The sequence below is a fragment of the Zootoca vivipara genome, chromosome 10 (genome assembly GCF_963506605.1).
Source record: "Zootoca vivipara chromosome 10, rZooViv1.1, whole genome shotgun sequence".
NCBI lineage: Eukaryota > Metazoa > Chordata > Lepidosauria > Squamata > Lacertidae > Zootoca > Zootoca vivipara.
In genome coordinates this window covers 4,537,987-4,557,087 of record NC_083285.1, presented here as the reverse complement: position 1 = coordinate 4,557,087, position 19,101 = coordinate 4,537,987, and the positions used below count along the sequence as shown (strand labels likewise).

Sequence of the window (19,101 nt, the reverse complement as noted above, 5' to 3'; positions counted from 1 at the left end):
TCCACAGATCACTGTGGGGAGTAATTTTAGACCCAAATAGAATTTTTTTACTGGAAACTTTCTAACTAGCCCTTGGCTAAATTTCTAAAGAGGATCTCAAGCTGGAGAAAGAAAACAGGAAGTGAAAGCACTGGAAGGAGAAGTGACTTCAGTTATCCTCACATGTTCTCAGTTTGCAAAACAGCACCCTCCTGCTCTCGGTTGTCAGGATGTCGGGAGGAGGTGCAGGGTTTTAAAAAGCCTAATTAGCTCCACCCCCAATAAAATTCAGCTCAGGTGTTCCGCAGGTTAGGTTGTGGTGATCTGCAGTCTCTCATTGGATCAGGGAACGGGGCACAGGTCTAGATAGATAGATAAACTTTATTTCGGCCATAGGCCCATAATGTACTGCAACCAAGAATAAAACAGTATAAAACCGACATACATAAAAACAATCAGACAAATTAAAAACATAAAAGAATCAGAACAATCAGGCAAAATTAGTCCCTCATACAAGGAACTTATGTACAACATTTTTAAAACGTTTCAGGTCTAGTATTTTCTGTTCCATAGGCCTGGTAAAATGGTGATTTATTTTTTTTAAACTTGTCCATGTGTCTAATATATTTCTTTAAATGTTTGTGCTATTTCTTTAGGAGTTTTAAGGTTTGCAAATGTCAGGAGCTGGAGCCGATGGTAGATTAATCAAAGAAAAACACAGGGTCAATGAAGTTAACCAAAACAGAGCAGGCCTAGTGATCCCAGCAACTCTTCCCAATGAGGCAGGTGCAACGACGGGAGGTTTCTGCCTTCCCAGCGCTCCCTAAGGCTCCTTCCCTGGTTCCTTCCCCAGCAGCCTGAAGCTCCTTTGCTTGACTCTTTTCTCCACCGCCAGCATTTTTCTCTGTGTTCTAGGAGACTAGTGGGGAGCTTGTCACAGCAGCAGCAGCAGCAGGAGACCCACTGACTTCTTCAGCAGCCTGCCTCATCTCTGTCTCTTTGCCCCCTCCTCTCCAACTTCCTCTTCTGCTTCTGATTCCGGACTGCTCTCTGCCACAGTGTATTCCTGCTCACTAAACCCTGTTACATCTTCTGCTTCTGACACCTCCTCCTCCTAGTCTGCTCTCTCTTCTCCCTCTGACCATTCATTGTCACCCCGCCACCAATCCCTTCGCTCTGAGCCTTCTTTCCCTGGGCATTCCCTTTGGGATTCCCCAGCTGGTGCCTCTCATCACTTCTCTGCATCCAGCCTCTCCATGACAACAAAGGAGAGAGAGAGAGAGAGAGAGAGAGAGAGAGAGAGAGAGAGAGAGAGAGAGAGAGAGAGAGAGAGAGAGAGAGAGAGAGAATGCCTTAGGTTTCCATTTACGTGGAATGTTTCCTGCACTTACAGGGAGGCATAGCTTCTCCCCCATCCACTTACATGCTTATTAAATGACTCTAATTGAATAGATGCTTATAGAATAAATCCACATTGGGATTTAACATAAGTTATTAAACGGGATGAAATGCAATGGTTAGTTTTAATTAGAAACGCAAATAATCTGGGGTCTCAAAGCCTATACCTATTGAGCAGGGTTGAGACAAAGGTTGCGTGGAGGGTAAAAACCCAGCTCCAAAACCATGTTGGGGGCAAAAACCCTCCCAAGCCATACCATTCAAGGGAATCCAATGGGGGGTATCATAAGAGGGGAGGGGAATCCTAAAATGGGGCATGACGTATGGCGAAAGGGGGGTCGGCTGTCACTTTTAGTTTATGATGGATGTATACCTATCATTTTTTCTTCATTTGGGTCAAGTGTAAATCCATAAATAATTTAGTTAGGTAACAGGTTCTGCCAAACTTATATAAATGTTTGCATAACTGTCTGAAACTGTCTGATAGAGAGGACTCGGGCTGAACCTGATTACTACCCAAGAGTGAAGGAACGTCCAGATGCGCAAGGATAATTTCTGTTAGCTGGTACGCCTGGCATTATCTGTCTGAACCAGAACTGCGTGTCATGTGTCACATAGCTAGCAATTCATTGGTCAACAAATAGACCTGAAGGGCTTATATCACCAATGTGGTGCATGAGGGGCGGGGGGAAGAGAAAGGACCAAGCCAGAAGGGACCTAAGACCCTGTTCACATGTTCTGACCAGACCATCGACCTGTTTGGAGATTTGATCGATCTCCCAGCAAGGGCTGGAGAGTTGGTGAGACAAGTCTTTTTTTGTAGTAGATAGGCGAGAAGCAGCGTTACTAATCATGTATATTGTGTGAGTAATGAAGGCTTTGAACTTTATTGCTGAATGAAGTATTCCCTTGGGCTGGAGGGTGCCTGACTATTTCTGGGAGAAATATATAAGATCTGCTGGAGGTGATATGATTTCCTGAGCTCTACACTTGTGAACTAAGCATCTGCAGAAGAGAGAGAGGTGAGGTGAGGTGACCTTGTCCACTTGGCTAAGACGGTTTGATGTTTTGAAAAAATAATTAGGAATAACACCACCACCACCACCAACAACAACAAATTTATTTATACCCCGCTCATCTGGCTGAGTTTCCCCAGTGATAAATTGTGTGCATCTTCTTTCTGCGCATTACACTGAAGAAGCTTTTTCCAGCCCAGTTTATTAAGTAAACATTAATAAGTCCTCTGTTTCATTAGCTGCTGCTTACTAGAGCTTTGGCATTTGGTGGTTATCTTTTGTTTTTTGGTTTAGCTGTTTAATGAAAGACTAAATAGTTGATGGGCTGTATTCTCCCCCTGATAGAATCTCTCGCCTTCTCTCTCTCTCTCTTTTAAAATACTTTTTATTCATTTTTCAAAAATTATATACACACAACAACAAAAGTAGAAACAGCAAAAATCTCTTGCCTTCTCACTTCGTCTGATGTAGTATTATTTCATGAGATCAAATTTTGCTATACCAAAAATGTTGGGCGTGGGGAAGTGTTCCTCAGTGTTACTGTCCCACTTAGCACGTCTTCTAGTTCTGGCAGCATTGGCTTTCTGCTTCTACACTTTCCTCTCCATCCAGTTTTCATTTTGCAAATTTCTGAACTTATGACCATGCCAGAGGACATGAAAGGAGTAAGAAAATGCTTCTGGCTTTTCCCACTTGCTCATGTGTCAAAATGGAAATAAGATCCCGCTCACTTTTTCCATCTTGTTTTCTTCAGAAATTATCCATGCACATCATACGTGTTTGTATAATGGTGAGTGTGCTCTTCTCCATATTTGAGGGCTGTTTTACAGCCTAAGTTTGTTTCCTTAAGGGTGCCTGTAAAATATGGGTGGTAAAACGATGTTGCAAGCACACAAAACCTCTTCTGTAGGTGCATGGGCAGGAAACGGGGAGTTTCTGACAAGCATAGACTTGTTGGCTATCCAAGGTTTTGCTGTGTCCATGTAATGTATGAAACCATCCAAAAGCTGGGAAATCTTGCAGTGCGGGCAGCATATATTGTACCCAAATCACTTCAGCCAATTGTGTGGTGGCTGGATTGCAAGGAAAATTAGCATATTTAGATTGGCATTACTTGAACCCATAAAACAGGCAGTTAACCTAGTCACCTGCGGTGGTAAGAATTTCCTCCAGGTGACCAGGAAGAGAAGAGAGTTGGAGGTCTCCCTTCTTATCTTGAGGATGGTGCAAGTGCATGAAACTTTGTAGATTTAACTATGCATTCATTACCAGTAACTTTGCTTGGATACCTGGATCTATTGCTCCATGATTTCTTAAAGATGAATGATGTTAATAGGCCTTATCGCCCCAGCACTTACTTATCTGAATGTTTTTCTTATAAGTCTTCAGGCGCCTGATAAAGAATGCGGTTTGATTTCCTGCAGACCTCATTGAATCTGTTCCTTTTTCTTCTGGGCTTTTAATAACAAGCAATAATGACTCTGTGTAACTTTCTGTCACATGCTTGGAATTTGATGATTAAGAAGAGCCAAGTCAACATGCCTCAATGACCTCTTGAGAAATCTTGGCATGTCTTCCGATTGTCTTTCATTGCCACTTCAAGAAATAGCCACAGAATTTCTGCTTCCCCAACGAGCTCCAAACTCTAACAAAGTGAAAGGGGTCTTGCAGTGTGGGCATACTGTCAACCAGGGGACCACTGAATGGGTTTCTCCTTATGATCTCTTTAGGTTACTACAAATTGTTTTAGCTGTGGAAGCATTTTCAGGGAAGCAAAATGTATGACCATTCATGAGGGATAAGGCTAGTCACATTGCCTATGTCCTCCCTCCCCTGTCAGAGGTCCTGTGTCTATGAATACCCGTTGCTGTGCTCCACAAGTAGGAAGAGGAGCTTCCGGTTGGCCTCTGCTGGCCTCTGTTAGAACAGGATGCTGGACTAGATGGGCCTCTGCTCTTAGAAAGCATTTTCGAAGCATTTTTTCTTTCTTTCTTTGCCTGTTTCATGCAGCTGCTTTTCTGTGCTCAAAGCAATTTACAATTTAAAGCAGGCTTCCTCAACCTTGGCCCTCCAGCTGTTTTGAGACTACGATTCCCATCACCCCTGACCACTGGTCCTGCTAGCTAGGGATCATGGGAGTTGTAGGCCAAAAACATCTGGAGGGCTGAGGTTGAGGAAGCCTGATTTAAAGCAACATAACTTTATATCAGGCATGTCAAACCTGCGGCCCTCCAAATGTTTTGGCCTACAACTCCCATGATCCCTAGCTAGCAGGACCAGTGGTTGGGGAAGATGGGAATTGTAGTCCAAGACATCTGGAGGGCCGCAGGTTTGACATGCCTGCTTTATATGGTCTAATGCAGTGTTTCCCAACCTTGTGCCTCCAGATGTTTTGAGACTACAATTCCCATCATCCCTAGCTAGCAAGACCAGTGGTCAGGAATGATGGGAATTGTAGTCCGAAAACAGCTGGAGGCACAAGGTTGGGAAACACTGGTCTAATGGACAGAAAACAGAATGAAATCTGGATGGGGAGAAAAGCTGCTTCAGGTACCAATTCTTGCCATGCAATGGCACGTGGCACCACTTCAGTGGAGGAGGAGGCTCCAGCCAAAGTTCAAAGGCTGTTCAATACTCCCAATAAAAACACGTGTGTTGAATAGCTGTGGTTGATAACATGTCTGTAATTATGTTAACTTGCTGAAGACATAGTAGGAATGGGCAAGTCTGCTAGTTTGCTTTCTTACCTTTCCGGTCTCAAACACTGTTTTTTCACATTTCCACATTACTTTGTTTGTTTGTTTTTAAAGTTCTCTGGAAGATTCACCAGCATTTTAGAACAGTTTTCCTCCTATAAACATTTGGGTATGCAACTTTGCCCTAATCTTTGTATTTTTTTGCAAAACATGATGTCTTTGTGTGTGCATGTCTGGAGAACTGCCTTGGAGAAGGGCAAATTTAGAGGGATTCAGTTGTTTGCCTATTGTTTTGGAATGTGCACATTGGGTAGGTTTGCCTTTAAATAAAACCTGAATTGAATTTATCCACCACCCCTGGTAGCCACTCAAGTGTGTCAAAGCAGTGTCTGTAGGAAATACAGGTTCTCCAGACTACTAAGGGAATGTGGTCTGAACGTTGCCTAAAATGGCATTTCTGCTGGTGGGAACTTTGTGGGAATGGCTTTGTTTGTTTTCACTTTGGGCTATTCTGTGGCAACTTGGATTCAACAGAAATAGGTTGCATGTAGAAACGTGTCTTGTATATTCAGAACGTTTTCCCATAGAACTGATTTTTTTATTATTATTAAAAAATGCTGGCTCTATTAGCACTTGATATGGGAGGGCTAGAAGGACCCTCAAGCCTACCCTGGCTGCTCTTGCCTGAGGATGGGAAAATAGGTCAGTTTCTCATTTTTCCAGTCTTCAGTTTTCCACATTGCTGCATCAGATTGCAAATTTCTTTTTTTTAAAAGTCTTCATGAAATTTCATTATTTCAGCGTGAGTTTCCCCTAATATTTGTATGCCTACTGCATACAATTTGTTGCAAAGCTATGCTCCCCAATTTTGTGCAGTGTTGCATGTATGTTTTCACTAATATGTAAATGGCTTTGCACACTGTACCTCGGCATGCACATTTTTTTATGCGTTGTTTGGCTGAAGAGCTGCATTGCAAAATTCAGAGCTGTGTGAATTTTAAATGGCTTCCTTTCGGTTTGCATTTTGTTTTGAAAAAGTGCAAATTAGGTAGGTGCCTTTAAATTTTTATTGATTTATATTTATTTATTAAATTTGTATAGCGCCCTTCACCCATAAATCTCAGGGTGGTTCACAGCATAAAAAATACAAGATAAAAGCACACGATGAAGTGATCAAATTTCTGTACTGATGACCATTATTTTGTTTTCATTTTATCAAAGCACAGGTAGCTAGCACTTTTGGGGGGCTAAGGGCTGCAACATCATAAGTTGTTGGCATTTGTCTGTCTTGAGATGAATGGAGTGATAGCAGCACTCCTTGGGGTGCAAGGCTGGGCAGTGTGCATGGAGGTCCTGGGCTGCCCAGACAATGACCCACCCCCCTCGGCCTCGCTGTTGTGGTCCAAAGGAAAGCAGAGCAAGAGTTCTTGGAGAAGGAGCGCAGTCCTGGCCAGATCGCCGGAACCCTGTGCTCACTTGGTGCCCTTCCAGCGCCCTCCAGCGCCCGTTGCCATGGTTCTCCGCGCCACTAGCCTTTATGGCTAGGACGGGCCTGCTCCTGAAGATGTCCCTTCTCAGGTGGATGAGCCCCATCTGCCCCTCACTTTCTTCTACCGCACATTCAGAAACCACCTTCTTGACGGTTGGACCCACTTTTGGTCTCATCCGCTCAATCCACCAGAGCCTGTATTTGCATGCAGGGGGAAGTCACCCCGGGTTTTAGACCCATTCAGCTACCCTCACCTGGTTTAGCTGGCCAGTAGAAGCCATTTCCTGAGGTGTGGCCACTGTTGCCTGGTGACAGCTTCTCAGAAACACAGGTGAGAGCTGAATCCAGGGTGGGGGGGGGTGTCACCTGCCAGAGGTACCACTCTTTCCCTAACACCCCAGAGAATAGAAACAGGCATGACAAGATCTGCTGTTCTCAAAGCTGCCTTCCAAAAGATCTTATCAGCTATTCAACAGTATTTTAAGCCATTTTACTGTTCATTGTTTTGTTTTGTAAGAGAGAATGCAAAATGCAAAACATTTTTGTGATCACCATGAGGGATCTCCAGAAATATTAATCTTTTTCAGAATAAAACTATTTTTAAATGACAAGCTTGGGGGAGCCTTGATGGCCTTTGCCCATTTTTAGGGGGTCAGATTACAGCCCACAGGTTAGTCACCCCTATACCACTGAATAAAGTTCATTCCATTTTAAGCAAGGAAGTTGCTTTCAGCAGAAATGCTTTTAAAGTAACTAATAAATCCAGGAAGTTTTTAATGACAAATGTTAAAATAGCATAAAAACAAAGCAGAGGTAAATTGTAAAAGCATACCAATTGTATAAAATCATGATACACAAAGTTTTAAAAGGTGATAAGGTTAGGCCAGCTTTCTTGGGGTAAGGTGCTCTAGAGGTGTGACTGCAAGGAGACCCCTTTCTTGGTTGCCAGCTACCTGATTTCAGAAATCAGGGCACCCTGCAGAGGTGCCCATGCAAAGAGCCATTAGAAGAGGATTGTCATTTATAGACATGTTAATGTGAATGTAAAAAAGAAGCTGTAAAAGCAAATCCTGTCCGGTTCATTCTCAGAAACAGAACATGAGGTTCATGTGCAAATAGGGTGACCCCTTCCTGTTTCTGGAAACTAGTGCTGGCCTTTATATGCTCCTATTATCCTGTTTGAAATGAATTCATTGTCCTGTTTGCTTCATATCTCAAAGGGAAGGTGATAACAGGTCTTCTCACAGTTTTCTGACAGTTCATTGCTTCCCTGATGCTTGCGGAGAGAGTCAACTTCCTTTAAATAGAAAAAAAATAGAGGTGGTGATTAGAACAATGTAAAAACAGAGGACACAGCAGAGATACCACGGGGCTAGGAAATAGTTCCTCCCCCTGAACTACAGAAGTGGACTTGAATAACTTGAATAAACTTGAATAAAATATTTTTTGGGGGGGGGCAACATAATCACAAGACATGACGCATGCACGCCATTTGAATGGCAGTGCCCCTCAACTTGGGGCTGCCCCCTCAAATATTTTATTAGTGAAGGGATCACAGCCCCTAGGAGTCGGCTCCTATGGAAGTGGATATTTTTTTAGTAGTTGTTATTTCCTGGTCGATATCCCTCAAACCCCATAGCCCTAGAGCAGGCATCTCCAAACTGCGGCCCTCCAGATGTTTTGGCCTACAACTCCCATGATCCCTAGCTAACAGGACCAGTGGTTGGGGAAGATGGGAATTGTAGTCCAAAACACCTGGAGGGCCGAAGTTTGGGGGTGCCTGCCCTAGAGTCTGTGGAGTCTCCATTATGCACCCATCTGGACCTTGTGAAGCATCAACATTTAATGACCTGCCAGATATGATCACAACATGAGATACAGTTTGCGAGCCCTGGCAGGTCATAAAGCACATGACTGGTGGGCTGCCTTCAGATTGGTGAGTCACACAACTTGTGTGTCCATACTGGGTAATCACTAGGGATGGGGAAATGTGTCAATTTTGATGTCTCCCGGTTTCTCATCCCCCCCCCCCGCAGTTTAAGTTCCATTCTCCAGATTTAGGCATGTTTGTAGGGGAAAAGGTGCCAGGCTGTTAAATGCAGCAGAGCATAGTGTTAATGTTTAAAAATGACAATATTGCCAAGCAGTCGCATTAACTTTGCAACACTGACTTTCAGACATTGTGTATGCAGCCATTATAGAAATATATGGTGTTTATTTGGTATCCTGGGTTTATCTGTTCTTTGTCTAATGATAGGAAACAGGGTGCTGAGCTGCCTTTTGTCTGACCAAGCAGAGCTCTTGTGTTCTCATGATCTGAGTAATTGTTTGTTATGGCTTTAGACATGATGGCCTGACAAGCCCCGGAGCTGGCTGCGCCACTGCAAATCTAAGTTCTTTGGGTTCCCAAGAGGTCTCTTGAGCTAGGGTGGTGTTGTTTTTTAACCTACCCCAGCTGTTTCCAGTTTGGCACCCTTCTTTGCAGAAGCACAATTGGTGTGTTCAAAATTGGAAACTGAGAATTTCAGGAGGGCAACTGTGCAGTTCTGCTTTTAGGGAGCTGTGATATCATGTATGAAATAAGGTTGAGTGGGGTGATGGTGTATCCTATATAATAAAGTCCCTGTGTCTCTGCGTCCAGTCCCTGTGTCCCTGTGTCCACGCTAATGCGCATGTGCCCCATGGACACAGGGACTGGACGAAGAGGCACACGCGCTCGCTCTCTCCCCCCCTCAACCCTCTGCCTCCTGTTCCCCTGTGGCGGCGGACCAAGATGGCCCGATGCCGCCATCTTGGTCCGCCTCCTCCTCCTGACAACCCTACCTGGCCCGTGGGAGGAGTGGCGGGGCCGCTGCCTTCCCTCCCTCTCTGCACTCGGCCACGGGACATGACGGGAGAGAGTTTTGTTTAATTGCATTCCCGGCGCGCCCCGCGACCGAGCGCAGAAAGGGAGGGAAGGCCGCGACCCCGTCGCACCTCTAGCGCCCATTTTCTTAACGGGCTGAATGACACTAGTCATACATAAATCCCTAACTAGAGAGAAGAGCTATATGTCCCTTTTCCTTTTCCTTTTTTTTTAAAAGAGGAAACTCCCTCTAGAGCCACAAGGGATCTTGTGACTGTGCTTTCTTCAAAAGCCTCTCTTGGTGTCACAGCCTGAGCCAGCTTTGTTTTGCTGGCATGCTTGCTTGCTTCTCCCCACTCCGATGCTGTTGCAAAAGTGTGGCTGTAACCACTGCTTCCTGAGAGGGTGTGTCTGTTTGGGAACAGGGATGTAATTACAGGGAGCGGTTGCTTGTCACACCGCAAGCAGGCTACAAGACCTTAAGGTCTGGAGCAGTCAGTTCATTATGCTTTCAACTCATTTCCCCACCCCCACCCCATATAACTTCAAAAAGTGAAGTTGAATGATGACACCCCCCTTTCCCAAACAGTCCCATCTTCAGCTGCATTTTAACTGAATGCTTAAAAAAGGACAGATTGTGTGCCAGTCAGGCTGAGAGAGGATCGTACAATGTCTCTACCGAGACATTTCTCTGTGTTGCTGTGCCTTCCTTCCACTTCCTCTTATGATGCATCCTTTGCTCCCACCAGATCTTATCACTCCAGGCAGAAATCTCTTCCTTTGGCAGCTGTTCAGCAGGTAGGTGAGTGGCTGGCAAGTGAGTGGCTTCAGCCTGCTCATCTTGTCTGAGCAGGTGTGTCTCCTCTTTCCTTGTTGTGGACCAGAGTCTCTAGGCAAAACTGAATCGGCCTCCTTGAAGGAAGCAGCAGCTCCACAGTTCTCCAGTGTGAAGTTAGTGGAGAAAAGGAAGAGGACTTAGAGACCATCTTGCTGGTGGGTTCTTAAGAGGACACTATAGGGAGGGGAAGGGAGAGCTGTTTACCTGAGACAGTGGGAAAGAATGGCTGATGAAGCAAAAAAGTGTACGATGCGTCACTTTGAGAGATGTCAAAGTGAGCCAGTGTAAAGGGATGCGCTAGGTGGACTAAAGGACTTTAAAGGGGTCCCATGGCTTGGGACCCAGTTGCCTAAAGGATCGCCTCGTCCCACGTACATCTGTGTGGTCCTTGAGATCTTTTCCAGAGGTGCCTCTCTGGATGCTCTCACCAAAGGACCTGTGGCTGGTGGCAATTAGAGAAGAGGGTCTTTGCCGTGGTAGCACAGGGCTGTGCAATGCACTTCCCAAACTAGCACATATGGTGAAGACCTTTTCCAGGCTTCTAATTTTTTCAATCTTAAAACATTTTATCGTAATATTTGAGGATCTTTTGGGTATTCTTGGAATTATTAAGATGTATGATATTTTGGTGTTCCTGGTTTTATTTGCTGAATATAGTTTTCTGCTCTCTTTTTTCCAGTGGTTTCAGATCCTGCATTGGCACTAGAAGCTGCCTAGAGAACCTTTGGGTGACATATAAACATTGGTTCTATCCAGTGAAGTTATCCTGTTTGTGCAAGGCATTACACCATGGAATGTCCCTTCCCTCAACTATCTGGAACAGATCTGAGGGTGTATTGGGAGATCATGGGGAAGGGACATTCTGTTGTACAAGTGGCTGTCCTTGCGCAAACAAGGTGACTTGGGTTAGATACAACACACTGTAATGAATGAAAATGGAAATGAGAGAGAAACATCAAAAAGGTTCTCTGGTTAAGTGAACGTCTGGGAAGGACCAGCTGGACCAAAAGAACCTATGCTCACTGCTAATGGACCCAGCATACTGTTTTGACACTTAAAATAGACTTTTCTGCAACTTTGTAATATCTTTGACAATGGAAAATTGCTAATTTTACCATTGTGAGCACTTCTGACCTATTATTGCTTTTGCTGAAATTGTGACTGCTCCTTCTTGTTTTTAAAGTACCCATTTCCTTCCATCCCCATATTTAGATTTTTTTTAATGAAGCTTTAGTGGAACTGTTTAAAGGGTAAGTGGCTGCAAATTTTGTTTTGAAGGTGCACAGTCTAGCTTGGCTGTGGGTTTGTAGGAAAAGGTTCTTGAATGATTTCCATGGTTGCTTAACCATTTGCTTACATGTAATACATGCTTTTGCTTGGCGGAAATCTCTTCCTTTGGCAGCTGTCCCACCTGTCAATCTGATGTTGAATGAATTTTACAAGGGCGGTTCAAAATTAAACTATGCATGGTGTGCGGCACTTTGAAGGCCCAGCAATCTATTGATCATTGGGGCTTCAAAGCACTGTGCAGGGCTCTCTGCAAGCCCTGACCATCTCCTGATTTGTCAGGGCTCTCAAAGAGCCCCACAGGGTACTCTACATTGGTCTTTGCAGGTGGTGCAGACCAGCTGATTGATAGTACTTGCAACCCCCCTTTTAATAAGAAATGTCTTTGCATCTTATACCAATCATAACATCTATTGTATGACAGGTGGGTGGAGCTTTCCCAAAACTCTCACCAGCTCAATTGCAGACTAATTAGGTCTAATTAGGCTCACAGGGAAGAATTTCTGCACTTCTATTTTATGACAAATGAACGAAGTGTCTAAAAGTAATAAATGCTGTACCAGCCACCTGCCATATTTAGGCATCTCAGGTGGATAGAGGTCTTTCTTTAATATGCCTGCCTTGTATCTTATCCTTTTGTTTTCCTTGATATTTCTGGAATATGTCCATTTTGAAAAGAAAGACAAATGTTTTCCAGCAGCATTATAGAGCTACAAAATGTGGTAGTACTCATTTTGTCTAGTTGTTTTAAGCTGATTTTAAAAATTTAAATTTACAAAGTTTACAATAAACAACAAGGTGAAACAATAAGTAGGATCTTCTCCCCCTCCCCCACCAAAAAAGAGGCTAAAGACAAGGCAAGAATCATGGAGTAGGAAGGAACTCCAAGGGTCATCTAGTCCAACCCCCTGCAATGCAGGGATCTCAACTACAGCATCCCTGACTAATGGCCACCCAACCTCTGCTTAAAACCTCCAAGGAAGGAGAGTCCACCAGCTCCTGAGGGAGACAATTCCTACTGTCAAACAGCTCCTACTGTCAGAAATATTTTCTGTATGTTTCGTTGGAATCTCTTTTCTTGTAACTTGAAGCCATTGGTTCGAGTACAATCTTCTAGAGCAGGAGAATACAAGCTTGTTCTGTCTTCCATGTGACAGCCCTCAGCTGTCGTATCTCCTCTGTCTCCTCTTGTCCAGGCTGAACATATCAGACTCCTTCAAATTCTTCTTGTAAGGCTTGATTTCCAGACCCTGATCATCTTGGTTGCCCTCCTCTGCACACGTTCCTGCAGAAAGTCCCAAGTTCAACCCCGAGGTGGGGCTGGGAGAGAACCTTGTCTGAAAACCTGGGAAACCACTGCTGGTCAGTATAGACAATGGCATGCTGGATGGGCCCAGTGAACTGGCTCAGGGGTCATCCAGACTTCCTCTTGTACTACGCTTTCCAGGTACAAGTCTGAGATACAGCGGTAAAACACAGGTTTTTCTGGGGAGAGCACTGGGGGGGGGGGAAAGCCCTCCCTCCACTCAGACATGGAGCTTTAAAGTCTAGACCTGTGCCTAGAATTGCAGCACAAAAGCAAGTCTAGGTGAGTCCTCAGTATGAGACATACTGGAAGTCAAAGCAGTTGCTGGAGAGAAAAGGTATGTTATTGTACCACTCAAAATATGGTCCCATTATGAACTAATTGAAGCTTTGGAACTTTCTTGAAGGGCAGTCTCACAAGGAGTGCATTGCAGTCATCTAATCTGTGTGTTATCAAGGTGTGAGTTAAGGTGGCCTAGTCTTTGCAGTGTAGCTGGCAAATCAGCCACCGCTGAAAAAGGCCTTCAGGGCCATTGCACTTCCACAAGGCATTTCGTGATCCGACAGGAGAAACTTGGTGGTCCCTCAGCCATTTGGGCTAAACCTCAGTTCACCTCAGTTGTTTGGAGCACGAGTGATTCTGGCACATGTTCAGGGACTTCACTGCTCCATCCAGATCCAATGAAAAGGGAAATGGCATTGGAAATAAACAGCTTACTGTTGGCCGGATATTTCAAACTATGTCACCTAGAGGAATCTAATGCGTGGGGGAATATCAGGCCTGGGAACGAAAAGATAGGGATGCAGTTTGGCTCTGAGCCATCCCACAGCCACAGCCACAACCCTTGCTAGTCAGCTTTGCAACTTGTGCTTTTGTATGGCTGTGATGCGTCCTTGAATTCTGATAAGTCTTGCTTCTCTGGATAAAGAGGAGTATGTGTTTAGGCTAGAAAGTAGCCTAAAATTCACATTTGTCTCTCTGTCCATATTTGCTCCTGCCCTTCACTGGCATCTATTCTGGAAGGTGGCCCAGAAGGGGAAGGTGGCCCTCAAGCTGGCCTAGAGGATTCATGGTAGACAAAAATGGTACCCTGAGGAGGACCAAAAGACAACTCCAAGAGGGTGTCAAAATAACTTCCCAGTGCTGCCTTCTGAAACTTACTGCCCCATGAAGAACTAGAGTTGCTACAAAGCAGTGTCCTTCAGCCATATTCCCAAGTGATTTCAAGGGACCCTAGAGTTATCAGACCAGACCGCCTAAATCTTCTTGGGAGGTGCAGGAGAGATCACAGTTCTCTGGATGGAAGTAGCAATTGTACGCTAACACTAAGGAAGATGACTGGGTGGGCGAAAGCCTTGACTGCTGGTAATGGATCACCAGGGCACAGGAGGGATGCCAGCCATGTTAATTTTGTGTAAAGTTCTTTAGCTTCCGAACATTACCAAGCCAACTTTTCAGTGCAGCAACGTTGCTTTCCTGTGTGTCTTGTGCTCTCTGTTTTCCCCCCTCTCTCAAGTGGTAACCCGAGCAGGCTTAGTATACTGAGTGTGGAAATAAGTACAATGCCTTCCCTCTTTGTTTACCTCCCATGTATGTTGGAGAGGATTAGTGAAGTATTAAGGTTAATATCTGTGAAGAGTTTTGTATACCAAAAGTGCCACATAATTGTTGAGTGTGATTAGTGAGGTTTCTTCATCCATTCAAACCTGTTCTCCTGGATTGTCCAATCCAATATATACTTGATACCTTGCCTTTTGGTTAAAGGCTACTGTACTAGAAGGAGAGAACTGGATGCCGTGTGAGTTTGTCTTATTCCACCACCACCCCTGCTGTGGTCGGTGCTTGTTGTGAAAAGTAGGGGAAAGGGTTTACTGTCCTGACTTCTGGCAGTATGTCTTGATCTCTGGAGACCATTAAGCCACTCAGGCATTTAAGTCTTTGCAACTTGCCTTTTTTTGTCCCTACTGAGGCTGATGAAAGATCAACGGACTCTTGGAGAACTGGGCAGTCTTGTGGTGCCCTAGGTTGCTATAGGGTTGCTACAGCAACCTAATTTCTCTGTGAATAAGGGCTCGGCAAGCTTTTCTGCAACTCTACAACTCCTCTTGGCAGGGCTATTGAGAGAGAGAAGTTCATCCATTCTTCATCCAGGTTTGTTGGGATCTTCAGGCAAAGATGGTGCAGGCCCTCAAGTAATGGATAAGCTTTGTAGTGGTCTTAGATGCCAAGGGGCTGTGTGGACTGGGAGATAGGTGTCAAAACTCATCTAGAAAGCTAAATTTCTAATGAAAGGAAACTTCACATGTGAGGTCTCTGAAGAGAAAATGTTAACTTGTGCACGTGAACGTTCATATAACTTTATGTGCTCCTCTTGATACTTGGGAGTCGGTGCATTTTTTATGTCAAAATATTGTTTGTATTTGGGCCTGTAGGTAATCATGTACGCATTAATGTTTCTTAAATTACCTTAAGAGGTCAACAAGTCTAGATAGATGCATCCAGATGCTAAGTTTTAGTTTGTTTCTAAACCTGTTTCTAATCCGTTTGAGCTAAATGGCTTCATCTAATTAATTTCTAAATTTAATGGGTGTATGAACAAGTGGCACTCTTTTCTATCTTTGTGAATCTGTGATGCTGCAATTCTACACATGCTTGCTACAGAGCTAGTACCATTTTGAAATCTATGATTGAGCAATGCAAAGTTTTCCCCTTGTTTCTCGTTTTATTCTCTCTCCAGCCTTTCTTTGTTATAACTACATAGTAAATTTAAAACATGTAATTTGAAAGATGCAGCTAGATTACCATATGAAAAAAAGCATTTTCACTCACAGGAAACTAGGAGAGCAGTGTCAATCCCTTGTATTCAATATTATTATTATTTTGTATATGGGAGGGTTACTGCAGGAAAATAGTGACCTGGAGATATTTTAGGCATATTGCAGTGGGACTTTTTAAAATGAAGGAACTATCCAAAGTAAAGTAGAATCTGACTGGAGAGAAATGACTTTTTCCGCCCTTTTTGTATGTATGGGCCTATCCTCTTGTGGACTCTTACGGGTTTTCAACATTGTGCTTTCCAGTTACTGTGGACTACCAGTCTCATAATCTCTGACCTTTGAAGATGCTGGCTGTGGCCAATGGGACTTGGGAGTCCAGCAACTTCTGGTGGGCCTGCACAATGGCTACATCTGCTCAAAGGGTTCTTCCAGTGTCAACACTTCTTATTCTTGCAGGTGTTTCTTTTTCTTTCCGGTGTGTTTCTATCCAATGATGGTTTTCGTTACAGATAAGTGCCCAAGTTAAGACACCTGATGTGCTGATATTGTCACATGCACCCAACTTTTTGTGCCACAACCTGTTCTTTCCAAATAGTTTCCATTTCCTTGGAATCAAGGAGGTTAAGTTGGAGAGAGGTCAGCATCAAGAGACTGCCTTGCATAAGCAGAAGTGCTTTCTCTAAGACAAATTCACTATTGGATATCACCTTTCCTATTTTCTGTCATGGAATCAGAGTATGATATCTTCTGTGATTGTAAAGTTGTGGCTCAAGGATGGGTGGGAGAAGTTGTAAATTTCTATTTCCCATTTTTCCAATCTCAAGTTCAGCTCTCAACATTTCAGTTTGGGCAGGGGGGAAAATTTAAAATTCAACATTCTAGGGCAAATCTCTTCATTTTTGCAAAGCAATTTTGCAAAAAAAAATTTTTTTTTGCCGTTTTCAACAACATATGCTGTTTTGTATACATTTTGCCCTAGTTATGTGCTTTTTTGTAAACATAGCTTGGCTAGAGAACTGTGTTACAAAAGTCAGAAGAGTTTGTGAATACTTTCAGAAAGCACAGAGAACGTAGATTTGACAGCAGGTGTTCAATGCCAATAGTATGTCTGAGTTTGCATACACACGAAAGCTCGTACCTATGACAAACTTAGTTGGTCTCTAAGGTGCTACTGGAAGGAATTTATTTATTTTGAGTTTGAACAGGTGTGCCCACTAGGATGCATTTTGCACAAACTGGATGGCCTTCAAGGCACACAAACTATGTTGCACTGCGAAGCAACTCACGTGCCATTTGACAACCCAGGTGATTTCAAGAAGCTGGTTCTCTCCCTCAACTCCTAGAAACGTTCACCGTTTCTTCCCCCCACCCCGCCCTCTGATTTCTGCCCCCGTCCCATTCCTACCCTGCTTTTTTAAAAAACCATTCTTTTCTGTCAAAAACTTTAAAAAATGGGAGAATCTCCTTTTCTTCAGAACGGAATCCGGTGTTGTCATGTTCACACTTTCTGTGGGGGGCAAAAGCACGTTGACTAGCTAAATTCACTGAGCAGCCGGATGGATATCACAGAGAGACAATAGCTTATTTCCTTTTTGGCTCTTTCACTCTGGAGGAATTGGATTACATTTCTGTGACAAAAGAAGGAGTTGAAATAGCATTGTGATTGCATGCAGGATGCTGTATTGAGCTAGCAAAACAATGGCCTTACACGAATGTTTACAAAGCTCCAGAAAGTGTCCGAAAGGAACATGAAACTGGAACATCTTACTATATTGAAAGGGAAGCAGCATTGGGTGTGACGCTTCTTACGGGGACAACTGGTCTGCTTCAGGAGTTTCCCTTCTCTCACCCTGGCCCTTGCCTTACTTGGATCACCATTTCAGCCCCCTCCTTGCAAAAAGCAACAGTGTCAGTAAAACTTTTTTTTGCTGGTATAAATAGCCATTCAATGGCAATGCACATTCAGAGCATCTTCTGGCAATAAATGGAGAAGTCAAATCAGTCATCTACCCCATGAGTTAATGGATTTTATTTTATTTTATTTTTGTCATTAGAAGGATATGCATTTGTTCTATTGACAAAGCTTCTCTCAAACTCCTTTACAAGGAGGGGTCTCCTCTCTCTCGAGGTAAGGAGTTTCTAATGTGGATGTTTAGAAGTTGTTTAAACATATTCAATATTTGTGGCAACTTCTAGGTTATTTCATATATTGGAAAAATTGTTTCTCTGCATTATTCAGAAGACACCTGGCTATTTAAGCAGCTTCAGTAGGCTTGTTCTGTGTGTTTATCCTTGATTCCTTTATGATTTTAGACAATTGGAGGAACACCGTTAAAGACTCCCCCACCTTCTGTGCCGAGGGAATTCTTCTCTGAGTTTGGATTATTCCCTGAATACTCAAGAAATGCTTGGCAATTTTATTTGAGTACTTGCATATAATATCCTGGGATGTTTGGGTTCAGTATTGGACGTCTTATGAGTACTGGCATTTTGTTACTGGCCATTTGGCAACTGAGAGATCATATTTGTTTGCTAAAGGAAGATATGCCCAGAAGTCTGGAGCACTTTAATTTTGAATCCAAAACTTGAATGGAAGGATTGGAAACTCTTGTGTTGTTGTTCAGAATTTAGAACCTTTCTAAATACTCCATTTGGTGCTGCTGTAATTTTCACATATTAAATGCAACGCCTTAACTTGGGTATTATAAGAAAAAACAAATAAACTCCAGGTGTATACAGATAACATTTTAGCCCTTTGTTGCTTCCTGATGTACTTGGGTTTCTCAGTTGCAAAGGAGGACAGGGTTTGTAGGAACAGAGGAAGCTGCTTCATAAGGAGCCAGACCTTTTTCACGCAACCCCATATTTCATACACTGACTGGCAGCAGTTCTCCTACCTAGGGCTGGAAGAGATGCTAGGTATTTAATCGGTGACCTTCTGCATGCAAAGCATGCATACTGCCACTAAACTATAGCTCTACTCAAAGAATAGATAGGTGTCACTTGTCAAAAGGGGTGGCGCCAGTTGTACTATTTTAGCAGTACAGGAGTCCTCATCTAACCAGACGCTATCAAGGCTTCAATTTCCAAGTGTACCTATTAAATAGAGCCAAGGGACGGAGATGTCCCTGAAATTCTACCAAGGATGTCTGCAGCATGTCACTAATGAGGGGAGAGACGACTGCAGCTTCTTGAGTAAAACTAATGCATAAATATTGTGAAACTTGAGGTTTGCACAAGCCTTCTGCAATATGCCCTCTGGCTCAAATGACTGGCAGAGACCCCATAGTGCTGTGGCAACTAAATGAATATCTGTCCAGATAGAAAATCATGTAGGATTCTCTCGACTTTGTATGTAAATATAAACAGAGACTGTACTGAAAGCTTCCTTTACTTCCTTTCCTTACTTTTCTGTAAGATCTTCTGAAACCTTCCAAGGTTTGCATACTTGTGAGTTTTACCCCAGTGGC

General features: G+C 43.6%; 1 protein-coding gene across 5 annotated transcripts in view; it reads left to right on the top strand.

Annotated features, from left to right (window-relative positions):
- The window catches only part of CD36 (CD36 molecule), a 68,975-nt gene that overhangs the window by 8,830 nt on the left and 41,044 nt on the right, over positions 1–19,101 (top strand). Inside the window, exon 1 of one of the 5 annotated variants that reach the window (XM_035127241.2) lies at positions 2,068–2,177. The exons of 1 other annotated variant lie outside the window; for it this stretch is intronic. The gene's annotated coding sequence lies outside the window, so the exon portion shown is untranslated. Of the gene's footprint in view, positions 1–2,067; positions 2,178–10,040; positions 10,222–10,273; positions 10,417–17,114; positions 17,760–19,101 lie in introns of those variants that run through there. 3 more of the 5 variants (XM_035127239.2, XM_035127238.2, XM_035127237.2) reach the window with 3 other exon arrangements.